Here is a 6,140-nt window from a genome sequence, read left to right on the forward strand (position 1 = left end):
AAGAAACTCTCAGTTACTCTGTCCAATTGGGTCAATGAGATGTGAGTAGTTTCGGAAGGGCCGTATTACTACCTCAAAGGGGCCAGCACGAGGATCTGACCAGCACTGCCAAAGAGAATGCAAATATAGGTAGCGCAGAAGGGAGGGTGACTTACTACAGAGAGAGCTGTAGAGTCATTAAGCTGTGGCTTTGTATTTTTAAATCAGACTAGTGTAGGATCCTCCGTTGATTTTGGTGTTGCTGCGATAGCTGATGTCATGAAAAATGCTGTTATCCTGTACGGCTGAAAGAGCCATCGACTATGAATTCGGCTGCCTTCCTTCCTGTATCTGTCCAGTCAGTGCCACACTCAAACAGAGGCTGATAGCGCTCTCTTGACAAGGTGCCTGATTTGATACCTCGAGCCCTTACCTTATCACACACACACTGCGATATGACCCTGGCAAGCACTGCTGCTGTCTGCTGTTTAGACATCATAGGCTTCTATGTGTCACAGGAGGGCATGGTCATAGACCCCATTTCAACAACCGACAACAATCAGAAAAACTGTCTTTAATAAATGAATTGTAATATTGACTGTTGTAGTGACATATACATACTCTCCCCTTGGATCTCTATTACTAAAATATCTTTCACATTCATTCAAATATATGAGTGGTCTTGAGGAGTAGCTTGCTAAAAGTGGTATGACTATTTTTATTCCTCATATTTATACTGATTTTATTCTTAATATTTCGTTTTATACATGTTTGACATAAGCCATGCATTATGTTGCAGTTCCTTTAAACATTACTAGCCTCTGTTGAACCAGTTTTTATATGCATTTGTTGCTTGGTGAGTGTTCATTTTGCACCCTTGTTGTGTATATGTTGCCATCATCTAGTTTGCAATTGTAAACACATTTACAAAAATGTGTTTAAAAAAAAAAAACTTTTGAAAAAAAAAATGTATTTACTGTAAGTATCACTTTTATCTGATAAGCAGATTCACATTGGTTTCTTAAGCTGGCCCTTGTAAAAAAGAATTGGAATTAATTATATTAAATGTGCACTTGTAGTGTAGGCTATATACAGTGGGGAGAACAAGTATTTGATACACTGCCAATTTTGCAGGTTTTTCCACTTACAAAGCATGTAGAAGTCTGTAATTTTTATCATAGGTACTCTTCAACTGTGAGTGACGGAATCTAAAACAAAAATCCAGAAAATCACATTGTATGATTTTTAAGTAATTAATTTGTATTTTATTGCATGACATAAGTATTTGATTCATCAGAAAAGCAGAACTTAATATTTGGTACAGAAACCTTTGTTTGCAATTACAGAGATCATACGTTTCCTGTAGTTCTTGACCAGGTTTGCACACACTGCAGCAGGGATTTTGGCCCACTCCTCCATACAGACCTTCTCCAGATCCTTCAGGTTTCGGGGCTGTCGCTGGGCAATACGGACTTTCAGCTCCCTCCAAAGTTTTTCTATTGGGTTCAGGTCTGGAGACTGGCTAGGCCACTCCAGGACCTTGAGATGCTTCTTACTGAGCCACTTCTTAGTTGCCCTGGCTGTGTGTTTTGGGTCGTTGTCATGCTGGAAGACCCAGCCACAACCCATCTTCAATGCTCTTACTGAGGGAAGGAGGTTGTTGGCCAAGATCTCGCGATACATGGCCCCATCCATCCTCCCCTCAATACGGTGCAGTCGTCCTGTCCCCTTTGCAGAAAAGCATCCCCAAATAATGATGTTTCCACCTCCATGCTTCACGGTTGGGATGGTGTTCTTGGGGTTGTACTCATCCTTCTTCTTCCTCTAAACATGGAGTTTAGACCAAAAAGCTCTATTTTTGTCTCATCAGACCACATGACCTTCTCCCATTCCTCCTATGGATAATCCAGATGGTCACTGGCAAACTTCAGACGGGCCTGGACATGCTTCGGCTTGAGCAGGGGGACCTTGCATGCGCTGTATGATTTTAATCCATGACGGCGTAGTGTGTTACTAATGGTTTTCTTTGAGACTGTAGTCCCAGCTCTCTTCAGGTCATTGACCAGGTCCTGCCATGTAGTTCTGGGCTGATTCCTCACCTTCCTCATGATCATTGATGCCCCACGAGGTGAGATCTTGCATGGTGCCCCAGACCGAGGGAGATTGACCGTCATCTTGAACTTCTTCCATTTTCTAATAATTGCGCCAACAGTTGTTGCCTTCTCACCAAGCTGCTTGCCAATTGTCCTGTAGCCCATTCCAGCCTTGTGCAGGTCTACAATTTTATCCCTGATGTCCTTACACAGCTCTCTGGTCTTGGCCATTGTGGAGAGGTTGGAGTCTGTTTGATTGAGTGTGTGGACAGGTGTCTTTTATACAGGTAACGAGTTCAAACAGGTACAGTTAATACACGTAATGAGTGGAGAACAGGAGGGCTTCTTAAAGAACACGAACAGGTCTGTGAGAGCCGGAATTTCGTCACTCACAGTTGAAGAGTACCTATGATAAAAATTACAGACTTCTACATGCTTTGTAAGTGGGAAAACCTGCAAAATCGGCAGTGTATCAAGTACTTGTTCTCCCCACTGTATATATATGTATAAAAACTATATATATATATATATATATATATATATATATATATATATATATATATATATATATATATATATATTTTTTTTTTTTTAACTATACTTGCAAATAATATAATATTAAAGAAAAGTACTTAAATGTAATTAAAGAGGAACACTTTCATGACTGTTTCTTAACACACTTAAGCACTATTTTAAAAGTCATCCTTTAAAGTACACTTATTTCAATGTGTTGACTAACATACTAAAAGCAAATTTAAAGTGATTTTGACTATAGTGTGTTATTCAATATTACATTTAAAGTTAAAATATATACAAATAATTTAAATGCATGACACAAGTTTCAATATAAATTATATTAAAGTATATGTTACATATAAAGACAGGGTCAGTACTTAAAGGGTTAGTTCACCCAAAAATTTCTGTCATTAATTACTCACCCTTTATGTCATTCTAAACCCATAAGACCTTTGGAAAACAAATGAAGATATTTTTGATGAAATCCGAGAGCTTTCTGACCCTACATAGACTGCAACGTTATTACCACTTTCAAGACGGAGAAAGGTAGTAAAGACATGGTTAAAATAGTCCATGTGACTGTGGTTCAACCTTAATGTTATGAAGCGACGAGAATGCTTTTTGTGCAAAAAAAAACAAACTAACATTACAACTTTATTCAACAATTTCTTCTCTTCCATGGCAGTCTCTGACACTGTTCACATTGTGCAGCAGTTCCGGGTTCTATGTCAGAACGGCAGCTCAGTATTGGCCGGCTCCTGCGTCACACGCATACGTCGTGGTGCTCACCTGAACAGCATCAGAGACTGACACGGAAGAGAAGAAATTGTTGAATAAAGTTGTAATGTTAGTTTGTTTTTTTCGCACAAAAAGCATTCTCGTCGCTTAAATAAAGTCATCATTTATTTTATTTTATTTTTTTGCACACAAAAAGTATTCCATTGCAGTGTATGGGGGGTTAGAAAACTCTCAGATTTAATAAAAAATATCTTAATTTGTGTTCAGAAGATGAACGAAGGTCTTACGGTTTTGGAACGACATGAGGGTGAGTAATTGATGACAAAATTAATACGAAATTACATTTTTGGGTGAAATTCAATTCTCACTTGAGTGTATTCTTTTAACATATATAATGCCCGTGATGAGTACTCTTTTTATTTTAAGTATACTTTTTGACAAGGAAGATTTCTGTATGTTGAACTGGCTGAGCTCTTGTTCTGTATTTGGAGTCCATTGATCGGTGCTAAAGATAAATCTATTTCAGGGGCATTGTGTGGGGCTCTCCACATCAACAGCTCTCTCTATGTCTCTTTCTCCCTCTGCTCAGTTCCAGCTGCAGTGCTGCACTACCTCCCATGGCCAGCCTTTACTCACAATGCTAAGACAGCTTGACATTCTAACTAAGTACCAGTGTTGACAGTTACTTTAGGGGCGTTCAAACTACAAAGAGTAAACTTCTCTCCATGTCTTCATTCAGAACTCCTCTCCAAATATCCAGTAATAGGCAAATAGCTATCCTGGTCTCTGCACCTCAACAGTCTGAGGATGTTTCTGATGTATCGAATATCAGACAGAGATCCAAGTCAAGCCAGACTGCATCTTCACTCTGACTGCAGACCCGTGCAGAGAAGAAGAGCTGCAGCATCTCCACACAGTGTCAGAGTGACCTCTGTGATAGACACAAGGTTGGTTTGTCCCAAGGTAGTTTTTGAGCTTCATGAGAAAAGAGGGCTAGGCCTACAGTACTTGTTGGTGTTTTAGGCTCTTTAGGGATTTAGAAGAATTTTCGAGGTTCCCATTGTGGTGAAGACTGGAGTTTGTGGTTAGGTTGATGAGGGGTGTGTAAAGAGTATGTTTTTTTGTGCCAACACCATGGTATAGCGGGTACATTTTGCATGCTGACTTGCACTATTCTTCTTATACACGATTCCAGACCCTCTCTATTTAAAGTGCAACTTCACCGATTTTCAACCTGCATTGTATTGTCGGTATGTAAATGAACAATGTTTAGTGTTTCTCTGTGTTACCTGGACTTTTTGTCTGCAAAAGTCTTTTGACAGCTCCAGGGCTTTCGTGAAAACTACAGATTGTACTTAGGCATTTTTGTACCCCAATCCTATGGAGAGTCGGATCGACAGAGAGTTATTGTAAGAGAGGTTTATCACTGAAAATTGTATCATACTTTGTCTACTCAAACAGCTTCGGGGGGTTGGGTGAAACTGATGGAATGCCAATTTCTTTCAGTTTTATCCCCTCCGTTTGGCCTAAAACATGTTCGTTGTCATCTAGTTTAAATGTAAACTTCAAACAAAGAGGATTTTTTCTCTCTCCATTTTTATGATTCTTCTTTGTACCCTTTAGCCACTGCCTACGTATCGCTGGATCCTTCACTAGAAACCAGAAATAACTCACTCCCGCTATACATTTACTCTTTAAACTCTTGCACCTGGGAACAAAACAAAACTAAGAAGAATTTTCTACTAAAGCAAGGTGTTCAGTTTTTGACACTGATCAAGACTATCCAATAAAAGCAGACTGGAAGTGGCCTTGGATGGCAACGTGCCCAGTGGATTATGGGTATACCTATTTGGCAAAAGGGAAGGCAATAGCCCTTTCTCTCTGTTTTCTCCCATCAGGTAGCACCAATTTAAAAAAAATAAAAAATGTTTTGCCTTTCTATACCGCATATATCCGCGTTTGATCGAAAGCCCATTTTCCCAGCAGTGCAGTACACCTTTAAGCAACACTGGACCATTTTTTTACTCAATCAAAAACTCTATGTTCAAACCAAATGGGGTAACTTTGACGTTCATTTTATTGGCTGTTGTCTAATTTTATTGTGTTTGCTCAATTAAGTTCAATTAAGGCATTTGAGTAGTTCACAGTTTAATTTAATGTTAAAGGACAAATGAAAAATGAACCTGGGGTAATTAACACATGGTTACCGAGTCAATCGTTCCCTGGGATGCGTTTTCATGAAAATCGAACGTAAAGAGTTTTATCTCTAAAAACAGATTAGCTCATAACACTAGTATATGGGGCCACGAATAAGTAAAAGTAAATCGCTAGTTAATACCACTAACAAGGCTCAAAATAGCCTCACACTAACACGGTAGCATAATGAGGGTCCCTACATGCAAACCGGAGCATTGAGAACTTTGTAAGTGTACAGACAGTTTAATAAGAAGATACTTTATAAAGACAGTACATTACGCGTTTACAGGCAGCAGGCATCTTGAAAACAGTCTCGATTAGTCGAGTCATGAACGCCGTGCTAAGTGAGCTGGTCGATAGGAATTGACCGTTCGCAAAACCCTGCCCTCGAACGGTCCTCGTCCAATCCTAGCTCAGCAACTGTAACTAAGGAGAAGGACCTCCGTCAAACATTGCGATTTCAGCAACAAGGTGAAACGATGCGCCAATGGCACCTGCAAGTCTGACACCAGGTATCCCAAAAGTTTAGAGGGAGGGATCGTTTTTTTTTTGCCTTTCCAAAACCCAAGACCCAAGTGGAAAGATGCCGACAATGGATTAAGCAGTGTGGGAGACCTC

Source organism: Scardinius erythrophthalmus (genome assembly GCF_964197995.2).
Source record: "Scardinius erythrophthalmus genome assembly, chromosome: 11".
In the NCBI taxonomy this organism is placed as follows: domain Eukaryota; kingdom Metazoa; phylum Chordata; class Actinopteri; order Cypriniformes; family Leuciscidae; genus Scardinius; species Scardinius erythrophthalmus.